Source organism: Eptatretus burgeri, chromosome 13, assembly GCF_056783735.1.
Source record: "Eptatretus burgeri isolate ZD-2024b chromosome 13, Ebu_testis_v1, whole genome shotgun sequence".
Classification (NCBI taxonomy): Eukaryota; Metazoa; Chordata; class Myxini; order Myxiniformes; family Myxinidae; genus Eptatretus; species Eptatretus burgeri.
In genome coordinates, this window is record NC_140973.1 from 46,390,950 (window position 1) to 46,412,720 (window position 21,771).

A 21,771-nucleotide genomic window follows, 5' to 3' on the forward strand; every position below is an offset into this window, starting at 1 on the left:
TTTAATTTTTTTGTCATCGATCTACATAAAATACCCCATTGTGACAAAGTGAAAACATGTTTTTAGAAATTTTTATATATCGATTAAGAATGAAAAGCTGAAATGTCTTGCGTCAATAAGTATTCATTCAACCCTCTGATACTTTGTGGAAGCCCCTTTGGCAGCAATTACAGGTTTGAGTCTTCTTGGGTTTGACTGCATCAGCTTTACACATCTGGAGTTGGGGATTTTCTCCCTTTCTTCCTTGCAGATTTGCTCAAACTCTGTCAAGTTGGATGGAGAGAGTCGGTGAACAGCAATCTTCAAGTCTTTCCACAGATTCTCAATGGGATTCAAGTCTGGGCTTTGACTGGGCCACTCAAGGGATTCATGTTCTTGTTCTGAAGCCATTCCAGTGTTGCTTTGCCTGTATGCTTGGGGTCATTGTCTTGTTAGAACGTAAATGTTCACCACATTCTAAGGTCTTTTCCACTCTGAAGCAGGTTCTCCTCAAGGATTTGCCTGTATTTGGCTCCATTCATTGTTCCCCCTATCCTTACAAGTCTCCCAGTCCCTGTAGACCATGGGCCGAGCCCCAAAATTCCTACTTTCCCTGATCTGCAATAGAGAAGTACTTCATTTTACCTTTAATGATCCTCGGGTATATTTATAAGTATGTCTATTAATGTTCGAATCTTCAAAACATACGTGTATTTGACAGAAATCTGAAGAAAGGGACGCTAAAATTACTCTTGCAGCCGGCGATCTCAGGGAAGTGATGACGTCAGCTTAGTTCTTAATTGGCCAATCATAGTGCTTTTAACAGGGGCTCCACCAAAACAAGCCAATCACAGTCATCGTACAGTGGGTGTCATCATAACGCAATGTAACAAAGAGTGAGTAAATCTACGTGTGGTACGACACAACATGGAGTGCTGCATGCATTTGGTGGACCAATCTGCAGACAAACTAATAAGTTTTTCGGATGTTAGCTGGAGAAAATTTCGCTAATGTGTCCATCACTGGAAGGATTTGAATACCAGAGAAGGTGTCATTGCTTCCAAAGCTATCCAAAGATTCTATTTAGAGCTTGTGATGGCCGAAGATCAACTCGATGTTGTCCCTGCTGGCCCCGACCACTCCATTGGATATCATCGTGCATGTTGTATGCGATTTACTGACAAAACAAGGATTGAGAGAGCCAAGAAAAGACAAGAACGAGAAAATCAAGCTAAAGAGTGTAAGTACTGTTTATTGAGAACAAGAATCCTATTTTGTTTACCTTTTTTGAATGAAATGATTCGGCCCTTTCATCTTTCCCCCCAAGTGTACAATACTTTTTTTTCGATTGTCTCTATTGTCTATTGTCTATATTCTATTGTCCATTGGCGACTATTGTTTCTTGCTTGTCCCACGTATTATAATTTGTTCGTTGATAATGATAGTTATGCGATTTGCGGTGACAGTATAATAATTGTCTACAAAAATTATTGTATGAACATTTTTATGAACTTATATCCATCTCCACGTCTCATAGGAATCTTCTGACTCGATACCGTTGTATTGTATGGTATTATTAATATTATAAGTATCATTCCAAGCTAAGACAATGCCATACACATGATACACTTCCACTCTTACTCCACTTACTTAATCTTACTTCCACTTAATATTATTTCTGAACAGCAACATTTAAATCTAAAAATGCTAAAACTTTAAATTAGAGTCTAACTTAGATCTATATCTAAAAACTTAGATCTCATACTAGTAATAGGGTTTAGTCAATGAGTATACTACTACCACCAGTAGCAGTTACAGGTCAAGTAACTTCTTGTAGTAGTCCATAGTCCTATAAACATTTCATCACGTTTTGATTGTTATGACCATGGAATATTTCATATTCAAGAGTATACTTATGTTTATTAGGTAATGAATCACACTAGTTTTAGAAGTATCAAATAAACCAGTATTTTAAGTTTATGAAATAATGGCAGCCCAGGAGTTTTAATCTTTCTGGAATTTATGATTCATTCATTTAATATTATGAAAATCAGCACAACCAGTTTGCTATCGAAGAGAAATGTCATTGTAATAAAAAGTCATAACAGTTAGCAGAGACTTTTTTTTAAAAAGCGACAGTAACTCTAATTTGAGATGTTCAAACATGAACAGACATTGTTTTTAACAAATGTGATCAACTCTGTTTTGTGACTTTCATTGTAATGTGTGTTTCCACAATTTTAAAATCTGTTATTGCAACACTGACCATATTTTATACACCTTAGTTTTTAAAAATTATGACACATATAGGTTGTACATTGTTTCATTGTATAGTTGTAAAGAGTAGTGATAATGTGATACATGTATGTAATTGCTGCACCCTGTGCTTCAGGATCAACAGTAGGAATAAAACACATATCTTCCGTAGGGACAGTCAAGTCAAGTTTTTAAGATTTGGCATCTTCTATTTGTTATAGAAAGCCTGGTGTGTTGGCGCAGTGGTTAGGGCAGTGGCTTGGGATCCAAAAGGTCCTGCGTTCAAGCCCCGTTGGGCCACTGAATTAATACACCAGGGGGTTGACTCAGCCTGTCATCCTTCCGAGGTCGGCGAAATGAGAACCAGTATACTGGGCCGGTGTATACCCCGGTTAAAATAGGTGTACCATATCCCTGTGTCGTAAGAGGCGACCAGGGTTGCGTCAGGAAGGGCATCCGGCGTAAAACCTGTGCCAAATCACTATGCGGATCACACGGATGATCCGCTGTGGCGACCCCTAACGGGAGCAGCCGAAAGAAGAAGAAGAAGATTTGTTATAGAACAAAGTTACATGTATTCAATGGAATTAAGCTTTATTTAATGACTTTACATAGCAAATTAGAGTTGTATGCTTGTAAAACAATTCACATCATGACATCCTCTTGGAAATAACATGCTTATTTCATCAATGAAATGGCAGTAATATACCTGTAATAGTTTATGCAGCATTTGTGTGGAAAAGCATTACTTTCACATGTATAAATCATTAAATGTATGTATGATTCCTGTACAGCATAACATGTCAGAAACTACTGAGAAAGTAGTATGCGTCAGCAATGAGCTTGTATATAAACGTTACATGAATGGTATCTCTTGAGTAACTTTTGATTATATTTAGTACAGTTTTATATTGAGACATACATACATGCAGCTTAAGAGAGAAACGGGAATGGTAGCAGAGAGTGAGATGGAGAGAATAAGATTTTAAAATAAAACCAACAATATCTGAGGTGTGTGTGTGTGTGTGTGTGTGTGTGTGTGTGTGTGTGTGTGTGTGTGTGTGTGTGTGTGTGTGTGTGTGTGTGTGTGTGTGTGTGTGTGTGTGTGCGCGCGCGCGCGCGGGAGGGGGGTTGTATATGTGTGTTAAATGTAGCAAAATGTAACAGTAACAAGTAAATGGTGAACTTAAAAATGAAAAAAACAAGATCTGGGTGTGTTGGACTGTATATATAGTTATGCATTTTATCAAAAAGAGGGAGTGGACTGAACAGACATAATGCAATATTCAGGTCAGGTCAGGTCAGGTATGGGAGCATGTGCCAGAACAGCACGTCGCTGCGTCCACTTTCCGCCGGTACTCCAGGGGCCTCCGTCTGGCCATCCCCAGGCAGATGCCAGGCCCATCCCCATCTCCTTGAGATGATGGTCAACCTGTTGCAACCATGAGGCACGTGGTCGACCCACTGGCCTCCTCCACTCATGAGACTCCCTCGCTGAGAGAATCTGGTGAGCAGGATCAGAGTCAGGAAAACGAGCCACATGTCCATACAGCCGCAACTGACGCTCACGGACTATGCAGGTAACAAATCTCATCCGAGTCTCTCTCAGCAACCGCTCGTTGGACACAAAATCCGACCAGCGATAGCCAAGGATTCTCCGAAGAGACCTGGTACCAAAGGAATTAAATATCCGTCTCAGATCCTTGGTCAGAGTCCAAGTCTCGCACCCATAGAGCAAGACTGGAAGTACCAAGGACCTGAAGACTCGGACTTTCGTCCTCCCGCACAGGTACCGGCAGCGCCACACCCCATGATCCAGTGAATCCATGACTCCCCAGGCCCGACCCAGACTTTTATTGACCTCTGACTCGCAGCCAGCAGAGACATGAATATCACTGCCAAGGTAAGTGAATCTCTCCACGACCTCAACATCCTCACCACAAACAGACACAGACAGGACAGCAGCATCCAAGATGTCACCAAAAGCCTGGATCTTAGTTTTGACCCAAGAAACTCATAATCCCAACGGCTCCGACTCCTCATTCAGCACCTCGAGGGCCCCCAAGAGGATGTCTAAAGTCTCCGCAAAGATGACTGCATCATCTGCAAAGTCAAGGTCCGAGATCTTGACATTCCCAAATGACGCACCGCAACTTGATCTCTCCGACATCCTCCCTAGAATCCAGTCCATACAAGTGCTGAAAAGTGTGGGGGCAAGTACACATCCCTGACGAACTCCAGTAACAACTGGAAATAAGTCAGAGATGGTACCACCACACTTCACAGCACTCTCAGTATCAGAGTAGAGTTCAGACATCAGATTGATCAGTTTTGGTGGCACCCCACGAAGACCAAGAATCCTCCAGAGGACATCCCGATTCACTGAATCGAACGCTTTACAGAGATCAACATAGGCTGCAAGCAGCCCCTGCCGAAACTCTCGTCTGCGTTCGGTGAGGACACGAAGTGCAAGGATACGGTCAATCGTTGACCTCTTTGGTGTAAAGCCTGACTGCTCTGGACGCTGGTGCTCAAGCAGATGGTGGCGAACCCTATCGAGAATTATCCGAGCAAAGACCTTGCCCGGCACTGAGAGCAGCGTCACCCCTCGGTAGTTGTTGCAGTCTTGGCGATCACCCTTCCCTTTTCAGAGAGGGACAACAAGGCCCCTCTTACAGTCAGTTGGGATGATGCCTGTGTTCCAGGCAGAGCACAAAAGTGCATGCAACGACACGAGTGCAGCATTTCCACCAGCCTTGAGAAGTTCGGCATGGATGCCACAGATCCCTGGAGCTTTGCCCCGTTTCAACTGGTTCACCGCAGCCCGTGTTTCCACAAGCGTAGGTGGACCACAGTTGATTTGAGGGTCAGCAACAGGGATTGTAACACCCTTGACATCCAACTCGACAGTTGGGGGATCAGCCTGGTACAACCGCTCAAAGTAACCGGCCCAGCGGGCCTTCACTTCAGACTCCTCTGTCAAGAGCCTACCACTCTCTGCTCTAACTGCAGTGCTCCGAGGGATGGGCTTGGATGAACGTAATGCGCGAATTCCCCTGTAAGCGGGACGAGAATCACCTGTCCACAGGTGATGCTCTACCCCCTCACAGATTCCTCGCACATAGGTCTCCTTGTCCACCCTCAGTGCACGTACAGTTTTACGCCTCAGCTCCCTGAACAGCTCAGCTCTGCCATTCAGCCTGGCCCTGCGTCTCTGGTCAATGGTATCCAGTGTCCCTTGAGAGACAAAATTCTTCTTTGCCCTGCGGTGAGCTCCAAGGCATCCACCGGCAACATCAAGGACGGTGGTCTTGAAGGCGCTCCACAACTCTTCAGGACCCCCCAAAGCACCCAGACCCCCCAAGTGTCCACTCAGCCTGTTCGCAAACTCCTCAGCGACTCTCTCATCCCTGAGCTTGGCAACATCCAGCCTCGGCTGGGATGGTACCATTCTCCAGGATTTAAGGTGCAGCTTTAGAGTTGCTACAACAAGCCTGTGGTCAGTATTGAGGAACTGAGCACTCCGGTAGACCCTGCAGTTCTGGATCATCCTCCAACGACCGTCAATGAGGACATGGTCAATCTCCTTTGCCACACCGCCAGCGTTGGAATACCAAGTCCAGCGATGAGCTTGTGGGCGCTGAAACCATGAACCAGCCACCCTAAGTCCATGACTTCTTGCAAAGTCAAGGAACTTAGTGCCATTCTGGTTCATAGTTCCTGACCCATGGGGACCAACACACACCTCATAACCATCCCTATCAGTTCCAGTCGATGCATTGAAATCCCCCAAGACTAGAAGTGTATCTCGTCTGGGGCACTGATCAACCACAGACTCGAGTGTGGCGTAGAATGCATCCTTCACGGTGAGATCACTCGCCTCAGTCGGAGCATAAACAGAGACCAGGGAAATGACACCTAAGGAGTGACGAATCCTTAATCTCATAATACGCTCGTTGACCGGTGTTACCTCAATTATCATTGGGGTCAGCTTATTGGACACAGCTACAGCAACTCCTTGGGTATGGTAACCATCAGAGCGACCAGACCAATAGTAGGTGTAACCACCCACCATTATCTCGCCGCAATCCGGTCTCCGAACCTCAGAGAGAACTGCAATCCCGATGTCCAAACGCTTGAGCTCAGATGATAACAGAGACAGGTGATCATCCTCTCTTAGGGATAGGACATTCCAGGCACCCACCCGAAAGGACCGCCTCAGGTTAACCCAAGGAGACCGCCGTCTGGTGGACGACACCTCAGCACCACTCCGACACACTCTCCCGCAATCTGACCCAGGGATGTTACCCCGTGGTTTCCCTCCTATCAAAGATTGGGGGTCCCAAAGGCTTTGCCCCAATCCCGTCATCCGGTGAGCTGCCCTGCGAAGGGAAGCTGCACAGGAGGTACTCCCACGGAGTGGGTTTTCAGATTTTTTTGCGTTTTTGCGTTTTGCGGAATGAAGGGTTTTACGGTGGCCGGAGTGCAAATCCTGCCACCAACCTCCTAATAAGAAGTGACCCAACTGCAGGAGGACGTCCGCAGACACAGTTGGGCACTAGATATGGATGGCCGTTGGCTCACAAGGAGCTCCTCCGCCCTTTGACGGGTTTTGTTTTTAATCCTGCTGGGTGTCCATATCCAAACACCCTCCTCACCAGAAAACCTGGTGGGGGAGACGGTTTAGTCGCCGACAACCCGACCATGGAACAGGTTAGTACAGGTTTACATGGTACCTGTAGCAGGTCACAGATCGAACCTGACCTGACACAAATTATTTCATCAATGAAATGGCAGTAATATACCTGTAATAGTTTATGCAGCATTTGTGTGGAAGCATTACTTTCACATGTATAAATCATTAAATGTATGTATGATTCCTGTATAGCATAACATGTCAGAAACTACTGAGAAAGTAGTATATTCAGGTGATTAGTACACAATATTTTTTGGTCATTAAAAATACAAGAATATGTATGGTTGGTAGGGTACTCGGATTACTTGTCCATTCAAAAGTTCTATCTCGAGTCTAAATATTTACTTTACTTACCAAGTGATTCAATTCATGTGTTTCACCAGAAATGGTTGCTTGGGGAATTTTTCTCATAGCAACAACCATCCAAATGGTTTTTTAATATTAAAAAATTCACAGAATTAAATCTTCTATCATTTGTTGATCTGCACAATTATACCAGTTTGCTTGACCATTCAATTTTAGTTCTCAAGAAAACGATTAAGAAGTATGAATATCGCCGTTGCTAGGGAAAGGAAAGTCCTTCACAATGGGATTTAACTTTTCCTTTGTTTTTAACATTTCTACTTAAATGTGCAAATTTCAAACGTGGGAACATGTAATTTATGTTTAATACACACCTATTTAACATACCTCACACACTTGTAAGTACTTCTCAGGTGTAGATCACGGAACTCAAAAACTAAGCATAATTTTTGGGCTTGGCCCATGGTCTACTGTTGCTGAAAAGCATAGCATGATCCTGCCACCATGGTGCTTCACAGTAAGGATGTTGATAGATGGGTGATGAGCTGAGCTAGGGTTCTGCCAAATGTGGTGCTATACATTAAGGCCAAATAGTTCAATTTTCATCTCATTAGACCGCAGAATCTTTTGTCTCATGCTCTTAGTCTTTCACGTGCCTTTTTGCAAACTCCAGGCATGCTGTGATGTGCCTTATTCTTAGGGAGTGGCTTCTGTCTGGCCACTCTCCCATGAAGCCTAGATTTGTGAAGTGATGCAGAGACTGTTGTCCTTCCGGCAGGTTCTCCTATCTCAGCCAAGAAACTCTGTAGTTCTGTCAGAGTGGTCATTAGATTCATGGTCACCTCCCTGATCAAGGTCTTTCTTGCCCTGTTGCTCAGTTTGGTCGGACGTCCAGTTCTAGGAAGAGTCTGGGTCGTTCGATATTCTTTCCATTTCCTAATGATGGAACTCACTGTGCTCTTGGGAACTTTCAACACTCTAGAAATTGTTTTATACCCTTCCCCAGATCTATGCCTCCTCAAAATTCTGTCGTTGAGTTATACGGACAGTTCCTTGGACTTCATGGTGGAGTTTCTGCTCTGACATGCACTGTCAACTGTAGGACCATATGTAGAAAGGTGTGTTTCTTTCTAAATCATGTCCAATCAATTGAATTGGCCACAGATGGACTCCAATCAAGTTGTCGAGACATCTCAAGGATGATCAAAGGAAACTGGATGCACCTGAGCTCAATTTGGAGTGTCCTTAGCAAAGGGGTTGAATACTTATTGATGCAAAACATTTCAGCTTTTCATTTTTAATTACTTTATTTTAAAAATTCTAAAAAAAGTTTTCACTTTGTCATTATGAGGTATTTTGTGTAGATCGGTGACAATTTTTTTAATTTAATCCATTTTAAGTTCAGGCTGCAACACAACAAAATGTGACAAAAGTCGAGGGGTGTGAATACTTTCTTATGGTACTGTATGTACTGGAGAAGAGTATGCAAAGTGTTCTGATAAATAGGACTGGCAGTAATGATGGTGATTGAATTAAACCTGAAAGGAAATCCAGTCACTGAGGTCACCATAATTCAAGGTTGAACCCTGAGCTTCTCTAAAGTCCACAGAATCAGGACATGGAATGTAAGCTCAATGAACCAGGATATTATAGTTATGATCGAGAGGTGGAATCGGCAATAATTTAAATGTTGGGGATAAGAGAACTCAAATGGAGTACTGGTTTGGATCAACTTGTCTGAACATTAGAAAGTGTTATTTTCTGGTCACAACACCTGCAAAAGAAATGGAGAGGTGGTATTTTTAAAGAAGAAGATGGTAGAGAGTCAATACTGGGATACAATCCAGTCAACGATAGGTTAATATCAGTGAGAATGAAAGGACATCCATTGAACACCATCATAATTCAGATGTGTGCCCCCACATCTGCTGAAGATGAAAAACATTGCAGAGAAGTTTCATGGGAAGTTGCAGGAAATGGTGGAACAGGTGCCTTCAGGAAATGTTTTAAATATTATGTGAGACTGGAATGAAAAAATTGGAGAGGCAGGAGCACCAGGGATTTCAGGAAAGTATGGACTTGATTTTTTATATTATAAGAGTGAGGCTCATGGAAGAGCATGGTAGAACTGACAGTGGGACAAATAGCAAGGTATCAGGAAAAGAGGAGGGGTAGAGGAGAAGAAACACTGGAACTAACAAGTAAAATGGTTGAGTTAGGAAAGGTTAATGGAAGTAAAAATCCATGGGTCAGAATTGGGGTGACCAGAGATGGTGGTGCACTGCTTTCTTGAAATCCTTGATGGAAGAGTGAGAGAGAACAGCCTCTGGAAGGTCATTCCATAGAAGGGAGAAGCGAAGAATAAAAGAGGTGAGGTGTGCAGTCAGTCTCAACTTTGGGGGTTTAACCAGGAGGGGCTATTGGAAGAATGCATGTATCCTAGAGTTCCTGGGGAGGTTCACAGGACTGAGAGCACAGAGGAGCAATGTTGGAGAAGAGGTGGTAAAAATCAGAGATAACCTCGAGAAAATGATAAGGTGAAAAGGGTAGAGAGAGAATGTGCAAGAGCAGCAGAGCAGGTTTTTAGGACACGTGAGCTGATGCTATCCGATCTCGTAGCAGAATCAGTCAAGGATTGACAGAAACTTCTCCACCTTCTCAGGTACAAAAGACACAGAGTCCAGGAACAGTTGGATACAACAGGGAAGGATGGGTACAGAGAGTGTGGAAGCGAACACAGAATTTTGGTATTCAGCCTTCTCACGAGTGGAGTTGGCTGTGGTGCCATTTGAAGAGAGGGAATGGATGGAGAGGGAGCGTACACCAGAAAAGACTTAACAAGGCACTGCCAGGTTTTAAAGGATGGAGACAAGTTTGAAAGTTAAATCTTAGACATTGGACAGATGTTGTTTTCTGGCTCTCCTGAGAGTGGACTTGTTGTAGGCACACTTGTTGCGGACTTTTTAGAATGCACTGAGACTGCCTTCAGTTGTATTTGCCATTCAGGAAGAGAAGGTAAGTTGTTTCAGAGCAACTGCCTCACCACAGGATTCAGTGCACTATTAGTGGGAAGAAGAGTTGGATAATAACCTCAAGATGATGTTTTCACCCCTTTCTGTCTGTTTGTTTGTTTGTTTGTTTGTGCACAGGATATCTCAAAAAGTTGCAGACAGATCCAGATGAAATTTTGTGGACAGTTTGCATGTGTGACAAGGACAAACTGTTAAGATTTTGGTGAAGATCTGGATCCGGATCCGACGACTAGAATTTTTAAAGTGATTCTTCACCATTGAGGGAAAGGGCCAATAACTATATGTAGCACGATATCCCAAAATGTTTATGTGGATTCAGGTGAAACTTGGTGGACATGTTGGGTGTGTGACAAGGAAGAAATTATTCGATTTTGGTGAAGATCCGATTTCGGATCTCGATACGATAATTATTTAATTTATAAAGTGATTGTTTTCCGTTGAGAGAAAGGGCCAAAACGATATATAGCATGATATTTCAAAAATGTATTGGGTCCGATATGTCCTCATGGATCAGGCATTACGTGGCGGAGGTATGCGCTCTACCGAGTGCCCTTGTAGTTGAAGATGTGATGGGATGAATCAGAGAGAGAGAGAGAGAGAGAGAGACAGACAGACAGACAGACAGACAGACAGACAGACAGACAGACAGAGACAGAGAGACAGACAGAGACAGAGACAGACAGAAGATTTCTGTGGAAGGATTGCAAGGCTGAATTAACATCAGGGGCAGTAGATATGGGAGAGCAGTCCTGAAGAGAGATGGCTGCACAATCTGCTTGAGTGAATATTGGAGGAGGTGGGATATTGAGGGGGGAGGGGGGAGATTGGAGGGAGGCAGGATGGTAAGGGGTAGGGGAGGGGTGGGGAGTGGATGAGAATGAGAGAAGGTGAGATTGGGGGAGGTGAGATTAGGGAGGAGCCATGGGGGGGGGGGAGAGTGGCAGGATGAGGGGGAATCATTGAGAGAGTGGTTTGGGAGGAAAGCTTTGAGGGGTGGGTGAGGTGAGTCTTGGAGAGGGTGAGGTGAGGGGGAACCTAGGAGAGGGTGGGATGAAAGAGAAGCTAAATGAGGGGAAAGCTTTGAGAGAGGATGGGGTGAGGGGGAATACAGAAAGGGGGAACATGAAGTCGAGGGATGCTGAAGAGGGGGACATGTTGAAGGGGTGGGGTTGGAATGATGTGGGCTCGTAGGAGATGTGGGGGGTATGGTGGTGACACTGAGGGGTTTGACACTGTAAAAGAAGGTGAAGGGAAATTGATTGTAGTGCGCAGGCAACCTTTGCAAATTGGGCTTCTTAACATACCCATATTTAACATTCTGAGATAAAGATCATGGGAAGGATGGAAGGATTTGTTGTTTAAAGCATGGCAAAAGGTCAGGCTGTAGGAACTGGAGGATGAATGACAGACCAAGCACTTCAGTGAAAGACAGAATTGTAAAATTGCCCTGAGAAGAATAAGAATAGATAGTGATAAAGAAGAACACACTGGTGCTGATGCCACAGAGATAAGGGAAGTGAAGCATTTTATTGCGTTTTCAAAAGATTTTCAAGGAAAAAGGAAGAAGTGTTTTCTTCAAGGAAGATATTGACAAAATGATCGAGGAAAAGGAGATGTACAGGAAGTACAGGTAAAAGGCAGAATAAGATCGTGTCCGAGTGAAAGAGTTTTGGGGTTTTTTTTTTTTTTTTGAAGCGACGAGGGAGAGGACAACATTAAAAAGACAGAAAGAACAACATTTTTGGAAAAAAAAGTGAGAGAAACAAGAGGACAAAACAACCTAAAATCCAAGACGATTAAGCTCCGGCTCTCCGAGAAGGCCAAGGCTGCACGAAAACACAAATTAAACAATATCGACCACAAGATATGATTTAACACGGAAAATTTTCAATGAAAATATACACAGCAGACAGGGACAAACAAAAGCAGGAACAAGCTTGAATGAGCTAAGATCCTCGTCCTCTTAATGATGACGTCATAAAAACGAATATGACGTCATTGTAATGTATCAGGTTTGCAATAAATTATCTGTGCTAATGCCCAGCTTGATTCCCGCAAACAAAATTCAAACAGCTTGCCTAGTTTCAGAGATCATGGTATAGGTGATTTCCATTAGCGGCGATATTATGATGTCAACTTTTTTTCTAGGAAGAATTTCCAAAATCGGAGATGGTTACTGCCTGCGCGTGGGCTTTCTGCACATACATGGTAAGTTTCACGAGGATCCGATGAAAACTCTGGGTTGTGAAACAAAAAATGTCAAAAAATAGGAATGACGTCATAAAAATTGATATGACGTCATAGTGATGTATCATATGTGCGGTAATTCATCTCTGCTAATGCCCTGTTCGAATCCCGCAAACAGAATTCAAAAAGCATGCCTAGTTTGAGATAATTTTTAGGCGATTTCCATTAGTGGAGATATTTTGACGTCATAACTTTTTTTCTGGGAGCAATTTTCAAAATCGGAGATGGTTACTGTCTGCGCAGGGTATTTTTACATATACATGCCAAGTTTCAGGAAGTTTCGATGAAAACTGTAGGCTGTGAAACAAATGAAACAAAAAACAAAACATGTCAAAAAATAGGAATGACATCATAAAAATTGATATGACGTCATAGTGATTATAATATGTGCGTAATTCATCTCTGCCAATGCCCTGTTCGATTCCCGCAAACAGAATTCAAAAAGCTTGCCTAGTTTCGGAGATAATTTTTTAGGCGATTTCCATTAGCGGAGATATTTTGACGTCATAACTTTTTTTCTGGGAGGAATTTTCAAAATCGGAGATGGTTACTGTCTGCGCAGGGTATTTTTCATATATACGCCAAGTTTCAGGAAGTTTCGATGAAAACTGTAGGCTGTGAAACAAAAAAGTCCACAAGAACAACACCGTGAGTAAGACTTAGAGATCCTCCACGAGGATCTAAAAACACGATGGATCAAGTTTGGAAAAGTTAACTTTGATTCAGGTGGAAGGCGCAGCTGTGGGTCAGACCTCAAATTCGAGAACATGGGCACTGAGACCGTCTGGGTCCGTCACCGAAGCAGGGTCAAGGCCAGGCAGAACTTTCTCTGATTGGTATCTGAGATGAGTCAGTGGAGCGAACTCCAGAATTCTGTTTGGAGAATGATCTCATAATTGTAAACACTTGGTTCAAACAACCAAAGCATCGACTGTACGTACGGACTTCACCCCACGGGCAGCATGGAGATCATATTGAATCGAAGATGGAGAGGCGCTGTGCAATCTGCCAACACTACCAGATAGACTGTGGGACAGATCATGAGCTCCTTGTGTCTAATCTACGAGTCTGACTGAGAAAAGTGGAAAAAAAAACCCGAAAAACTTTAACCAGACATGACCTTGAAAACATTCCGACACATTATGCAATGAAGGTTTAAAACGATACTCATTTGCAGAGCTTGACATGTTTGACAGAATGCCAGACAAATTGTGGCAAAAAAATTGAAGGCGTTTTAAAAGACGAGCCCAAAAATAACCTCCTAACAGCAAATATAAAGAAGGTGAAATTGTTGTTAGAACAAGGAATAACAAGGAACTTTGACACAGGAGGAGACCATTCAGCCCATCATGCCTGTACTACAGCAAGACCAGACCAAACAAATCCACCTTAGGCCACAGTCTCAAACTCAACGGGAGGACGAAGGACGTGTCGATACACAAACTTAAAAAATATAGTTAAACGAAAAGTGTTTTTTTTATCATTACTCAAAATGAATGTTTTTTTTTGTTGTTGGGGGTAGGGGGAAGACGAATGCATAAAGACTGACCACATACCATTCTCACTTTTCGAATGAGACCCTCCCACAGACATCACAACCACAACACATGCATACCATCACCCATCCACATGCATGATACCTATAAGTCCTATCAACATCCCTGCACCCCTCTATCTCCAATGCTTTCAGGTACCTATCTAATTCCAATGTAAAACTATCGACTCTTTCTGCTGCCACTACCTTTCCAGGGAGAGCATTCCATGCATTAACGAGAGAGTTCATAGAACACGATGCCACGTAGAGTGGTCAAGCATATACAGGAGGGCCTTGCCATTCGCAGAGTCATGTTCTGAAAAATCACCGTGAACTGCAAATCCGTGATGCACAAACTTAGGGGGTAATGGGGAAAATAGTGTTCGGGACTTCAACTTTAACATTTGTCCGAACTGTACCCTTAATTAACATGTGTATTGTTTTTGTGCTATTTATTTTCATGAATAAAAAAGTTATTAAGAACAGGAAATAAAGTATTATTTTCCTGAATTACTATTTTGTATGCAGCTTGTGGCTGCTGGTTGCATCATTGCTGGAAGCACGGTTGTGCCACTGATGCAGTGTCCCCTGTTTCCAGTAACCTGGTACTCATTTTGCCAACCTTTGAAGGATGACACACTGAGTCATCCCACCTGGTGTTATTTAACAGCACGACAGGATCAAACTCAAGACCCTAAAATCTTAAGCCGACCAACTTAACCATTAGTCAACACCAGGCTTATTTTCCTGTAATAAGAACATAAAATAAAGTTTATTTTCTTGAGTTATTAAGATCTTGAGAAACTTACCTTTAATAATATAGATGACCAACTTTATTCAATGCGATGGTGGTGATGATGATGATCGACGATTGATGGAGATGATGGTGATTATGATGTTGGAAGGTTTGAAGGTGTTATTGTGTTGACGGCCCATATTGATTAGGTGAATAAATGTGGAAAATAGTTCACCATCCCGTGATTATTCCAGCGCATTAACCGCAATCTGCATACCTTGTGTCAATAAATTAATCGCTGTCGAGGAAATCCATGAAGGTGAAACCCACGAATGGCAAGGCCCTCCTGAACCTTCAATTTTTAATAAAATAATGATTTTAAATATCGTTAAAAACACATTCGGAAGTTTTAGCACGACTGAAGTGGTCTTGTACATCAGCCACCCTTATACACTGTAATGAGATGATGTTGAATCACAGTTTAGGAGATGGAGGTTTTATTGATCACCATAGAATGTAGCATCAATCAGCATCGTACATCGTCATATTGGTGCCCTCTTCTTTACCCTGACATACAGTACATGCCACACCTTCTCAAGCTATATGTCGATATGGTGTATGGTTCTTGGAAGTATTATGAAGGTGATTTGTGTTCCACCATCAAGTGTATAATTCAATTTAAATAAAGGTTTAAAGAGGTTTAAAGGCGCATAGATAAATTAATTCAGGGTTTTACCACCATTTTCCCCAGTGTCTATAACACCACCCTATCTGACATGCTACGTTCGTTATTCGTGCCTGTTGTTTGTGTCCTTTACAACGTCCTGAAAAACAGTAAATTTCCTCTGGAATGATTTTCAATTCTACTTGATTGCTGGGCATGCAGATCGTATGTGATATATACATATATCGCTCCTCTCTGTGCATGTATGATCAGGCCAAATTCAGAGCCAAAATACGCTAAAACGGCAGACTTGTCTTCTGATTAGTGTTCAAAATATATTATTCAATTTAAATAAGCTGTTCCTTGATCATAAACTGATTAGACAGAAAGACGGATGGAACGGACATGAACCAATTGTTTCACCCCACTTTTCATTTAGTGTGTGCAAAGTAACTATTCTCTGAGTTAAAGACCCCTGTCTTCCTACCATCCTAACTCTCCTCTTATATACTCTCATCCTATGGCCCTGATCCTATCACTGTCTATTCTGCTGAATAAGTCTTCTGCACTTATTTCATCATTACCCTTCATTATCATAAACATCTCAATCGAACCCCCTCTTCGTTGTTGTTGTTGTTGTTGTTGTTGTTGTTGTTGTTCTTATTCTTATTCTTCTTCTTCTTCTCCTTATTCTGCTATCGTATGGCATTGGAATGGCAACGTTTTTGTTTTTTTTCTCGTTTTATGTCGAGTTACTAAAGCCACATAACTGCACATAGCCTATATGAATGTCAGCCAGACCTGAAGTGCAGGAACCGATGGGACATTCAGATATAATACTGGTCATGCTTTCGTATGGGTGTCCACAACCAGACTCTGGTGTTGACCTCATCTTCCATAGAAAAGGTTTTTGTGCACATCTTTCATGAGATGTCCATATCGGGTTTAGCTTGCACCTCTTCAGTCTCATTTTCCCCTCTTGTTCTTCAAAACAGCTGTTCACCACTATCTCAGAATCGTCCCCAATCCAAAACCATGATCTTTTCGACCCTCGTTAACGGCACCTCAATCCCTCCTCCTTCCAAATTTCCAGTTTTCCTTCCTGAGTTTTCTTCTATATCTATCTTGTCCACACAATGCATCCTTTCCTGCCCCCCATTCCTCCTCACACCCATTGTTTGTTCAAGTCTATCTCTATCTTGGCCTTCAACTCTGCTGTTGGTGTTTCCTCCCTCTCTCGACTGCTCCTTTTGTGTACGTCTTTACTATCCCTTTTCCACCCTGTTTTTGTCTGTTACAGCATGATCCGGTCAGTGTACTAGCTCTTCCACGAGCCTCGACTAGGCATACAAGAAGGCTCTTTGCGGGGCAGGTTAAAGCCTTCAAGTTCAACTGAAGGGTCAGAAACAAAGTGTTTGTTGTCAGCTGTTGAGTTGTTCCAAGCAGTCTGCCATTGTTGTGTGTCATCAAGACTGGGCATAATACTGCTCTCCCAGATAGGCTTTCGGGACTTTAATCTTGTCCTCGGATGATTTACGATCCTGATATAAAGGTATCTTCGGATTTCTGTTGATTTGACCCAAGGGACAGTTGATCTGGACATCTTGCCGAATCTTGGAGGAGTTCAATATGTGACAAGATTGGGATGCAGTCGACACGTGTCGACTTCAAAGTTCCCAAAACCAGTCGGAACGCACTGTTCAATAGGGAGTCTAAGAGTTTGGTACGAGTGTCGTAGGCCATTACAGGAGTGCAGTACTCTGCAGTTGAAAGGACAAGGGCTATTGTAGCCATCTGTCGTGTTTTGCATTTGGCGCCCCACAAAATTGCAGCGAGTTTCTGCACCAGCGCCCAGTTGCTCAAAGCATCGTTAAATTTAATGATCGATTCGGCTTAATCGATCATTAAATTCCTTAACGATAGATTAGCAAAGGACAGGATTTAACAGTGTTACTCAAAGGTTAAGAGGGATTTAATTGATCGTTAAAGTTAACGATAACTTTGAGCAACAGCATTAAACCTAACGTTAATTTAATGATAGGTTTAATCGATTGTTAGGCTAATGATAGGTTTAACGATGCTTTGAGCAACCGGGCCCAGGACTATACGAGAAAACACCTTATCTCTTGTTCTTTCGAGATGGTGGCAGAAGATAAGGCTTCTGTTAAAAGTCACTCAGAAATACTTCGGATAGATACAACTTATTTTCACAGAAGGAAACATCTAATTCTGTGCTGTCAGATTTATTATCCAAATGCAAAGTTGTAATTACCGTTTTAGTGGGGTTCGGCTTCAGCCTCCAATTTGGAAGTAGCCGTTGAGTGTGGTCAAGTTACAAGTAAGATTTTCATCAACTTTCCACAGGAATTGATCTTTTGTGGCCAAAGCAATATACAGTACCATCGGCATATATGTGCTTCTTTGACTCATGTCTTAGGCATGTCAGAAATGTATATGTATTAAACAATGCCAGTGCCAAGACAGAGCCTTGATGGAAACCAGAATTCAATATGCACCCTGCTTACCTGACCATCGAGATGGACCTGAAAATGATGTTCAGAAGTCAATGCTCCGATGAGCTGGAGTGCTAAATGGCAGTGTATTATGTGGGAAAGCTTGAACAACAAGCTTTGTCTTCAAACCGTCACCAACCTCTGCCCACTGCCATTCTGGGCAGAGACCTGGTTGCTGCACTTGACATGCAACTACTGAATGGTCACATTACTTCTACCACCCAAAGCACTGCAAATCAAACCCCAGTCGCAAATGTTACAGGTGACAGCATGGAGGGCACCCTTGGTTCTGTAACGGGATTTATTTATCTCGTTAAACAGTGACCCAATGTGACTCCAGTCCAGCATAAGGTGCACCATTTACCTTTGTCCGTGAGAGATGCTGTTTCACAGGAACTGAAAAAGCTCGCTAAACTGGATGTAATTGAGCCAATCGAATCATCACAGTGAGTTTCACCAATCGTTGTGGCAATGAAGAAAAATGGAGGGATTTGTCTGTGTGTGGATTTAAGAGGACCAAATAAAGCGGTGGTGATTGATGGATATCCTCTTCCGCAAATGGAGGAAATGTTTGCGGAGCTGCGAGGCAGCACACTTTTCTCTACCTTGGATCTGCAAAGTGCGTACCACCAGGTTGTATTGCATGAGTACAGCAGGGACCTTACTGCCTTCATTACACATGAGGGACTGTTTCGCTACAAACGAATCCCTTACGGGCTTACTTCAGCACCAAGCTCTTTTCCGAGGATGATGCCTGCCATTTAAAAAAAAGAAAAACCCAGAGCTCAGTGTTACCTTGATGATGTAATCGTTTTTGGAGGGACTCCCGAAGCACATGACAAACATCTCGGAGCATGCTACAGCGCATCGATACAACTGGACTGAAACTGAACCTTTCAAAATGCCATTTCAGACAGACAGAGCTGTCATTTTTATGACATGTAGTGTCACACACAGGACTGATACCTGACCCTGCCCATGTTGTTGCGGTGTCAGAAGCACCCCCACCAAAAGACGTGCAGAGCTTGCGCTTCTCGGGCTCACGTTATGGTATGCAAAGTTCATCCCTAACTATGCATCAGTCGTTGAACCACTGAGAGAATTACTGTGGGGACCATCCACCTTCTCCTGGTCAGTCACAGTGCAGCAAAGTTTCGATTTGGTTAAATAACTGATTGTCAGTAGTCCAGTTCTCACTCTCTTTGATCCAGAGCTACACACCATAGTGACAACTGATGCCTCCGATTATGGTCTTGGAGTGGTGCTGATGTAAATTCATGCTGCCAAAATGGAGAAAACTATCACATTTGCATCCCAAACGCTGACTGAATCGGAAAGAAAATATTTCACGGGGGAAAAGGAAGCACTTGGATGCGTGTGGGTGACAGAGAAGTGGAGGACTTATCTCTGGGGTAGACATTTCACTTTAACGCACTGACCACAGTCCTCTCACTACATGCTTTCCACGAAAGGATTTGGAAGAGTTGGAATGCACGTGGCCAGATGGTCTGCACGGCTTCTGTCATTCAATTATGACATTCAGTACAAGCCTGGCTCTGAAAACGTAATGGCTGATTGCTTGTCTCGCCTTCCACTACCTACTTCAGAGCCCAGTCTGGAGGATGATGTTGAGGTTGTCGTGCTCATGTAGGCCCTCACTGAGGTGACAGCTGAAGAATTCAAAACGGCCTGTATTTCCTGCCCCATTCAAACAAAATTGTGTGAATTGCTCACAAAACGCTGGCCAAAAACGTCATAATGCCTGGATCCTGATCTCCTTCCTTACTTCAGATTGCAAACTGAACTGTCACTCCAAGAGGACTGCGTGATGAGAGCTACTCACCGCCTTCTTGTCCTGGAGGCGTTACAGCCGCATTTCATCAAATTAGCGCATGGAATGCACCAGGGCATAGCGAGGACAAAGCAGCGGTTAATAGATCTGTATTGGTGGTCGGGAATGGACGCGCAAGTCGAGTCCGTAATCAAGGCTTGCATTACATACCAGCAGCACTACAAGACAGCTGTGACACACGCATCACCACTACAGCCGGTTCCTTATCCCGATGCCGCTTGGGAGAAATTGGCAATCGACATTGTGGGGCCCTTTGATTCTGTGCCACTGGATTGTCGTTTCGCTATCACTCTCAATGATTACTTTAGCAAATGGCCAGAAATTGCCTTCACCTCCAAGGTCACTTCCACTACAGTGATCAAGTTCCTGTCAACTGTCTTTAGCAGAGAAGGTAACTCAAAGAGTTGATATCTGACAACGGTTCACAATTCATATCCCAGGAATTTGAAACCTTTCTGAAAGACAGAGACATTACCCACAGGAAGTCAGCAGTGTACTACCCACAAACGAATGGGGAAATTGAGCGATTCAATAGAAACTTAAAGGAAAGCTTGCTCACTGCTAACATTGAAGGGAAAGACTGGAAAACATTTACAACGGACTTTCTTCAAACATACCGGGTAACTCGCCATGCCACAATACAGCAATCACCTGCTGAACTGCTTCATGGGAGAGAGATGCACACTACAAGCAACATGTATCTGGTTTGCAGATGCCAAAGCCCAACACACCATCACACAGGCACAGCGCTCAGAGTACAAGAGAAGCAGAACAAACAAAAGGTGTACACCGACAAACGCCGTGAAGCAAAGGATGTGAACTTTGAATGTGGTTCCTTCGTCCGAGTGAGGAAACCGAGCATCCTCCGAAAAGGACAATCCAAATTTTCAGTGTTTTGGAGTTATGGAACCTCTGCAGCCTCTGCAAGTTATGGAGCAAAGAGGATCTCACACGTACAAACTGTCCGATGGACGGATCTTGAATGCATCTCATTTAGCATTTGCCTGTAAAAGGAATGCAAGAGATGACGCCGAGCTACCACTCCTTCCTGATGTCACTGCACCACCAGCGCAAAACACATCAGAACATGTGCCGGTCAGCCAGGATGCCTGAATTCGCAGACCTCTAGTCTGAACTCAAGATGATGTGATGAAGTAACATAAAGTCCTTTGAGATGAAGAAAAGGAAGCCAATTTAAACAGTTGCCATGTTTATTATTACTTGTTTTATGGTTAATCCATGCTGTGGCAATTACTACATTTCAACTTCTAGTTAAGTTAATGGATATTATTGTTGTCCACTGAGATACGGAATGCATACTGGTTAAAGAAAGGGGGATATGTGGTGTTGTGCATAGACTGGACGTTCGAGGGTGCGATGAGGAAGAAGGAGGAGTTCGGGGTGATAGGTCAGGAGGTGTGCAGTGCAAAGCTTGTTACATTCCAATGTTCGGTTAAATAAAACCGTTCCAGGACAATATTGGATTCCTCATTCTTGTTATACTTTTTGATACATCACTTACCATTGGTCGTCAAGCATGTGTGGGTAAGGTGGTTTCACCACAACGGCTCCATCTCGAGCTATAACGGTTCCACCATGAGCTTCCTGTGGTAAACAGGATGCCTTTTTCGGCACCCATCTCAATATCCCACCAAAACTCGGTCTGCAAGGCTTGTGCGCGCTGTAAAGAGAACATTCAGGACAGATTGAGGGGAAACAACGTCAACAAAGCCAAAGGTTTGGTGGGTGTATAAAGTGACGTGATTATAGGGGGGACACGTCTTTCTATTACATACGCAACGCATTTCGATTTCACAAACAGTACACCACGCTTGTACGAAGAAATATTGTTGTGGGCCGGGGGTCGGTGGCGAGGAACGGCCGCCAGGTGGAGCAGTAGAGCCGTCTCCCACTGAACACCCGGAATTTAGGTCGTGACTCTCGGACAACTCCGAAAGG

The 21,771-nt window shown here is 43.3% G+C and overlaps 1 long non-coding RNA gene across 1 annotated transcript in view; it reads left to right on the top strand.

Moving 5' to 3' along the window:
• Nucleotides 1-260: 260 nt before the first annotated feature.
• LOC147014396 (uncharacterized) overlaps nt 261-21,771 on the top strand; it is a 37,215-nt gene continuing 15,704 nt past the window's right edge. Inside the window, exon 1 of the long non-coding RNA XR_015050438.1 lies at nt 261-1,219. This is a non-coding gene — a long non-coding RNA (uncharacterized LOC147014396). The remainder of the gene's footprint in view (nt 1,220-21,771) is intronic.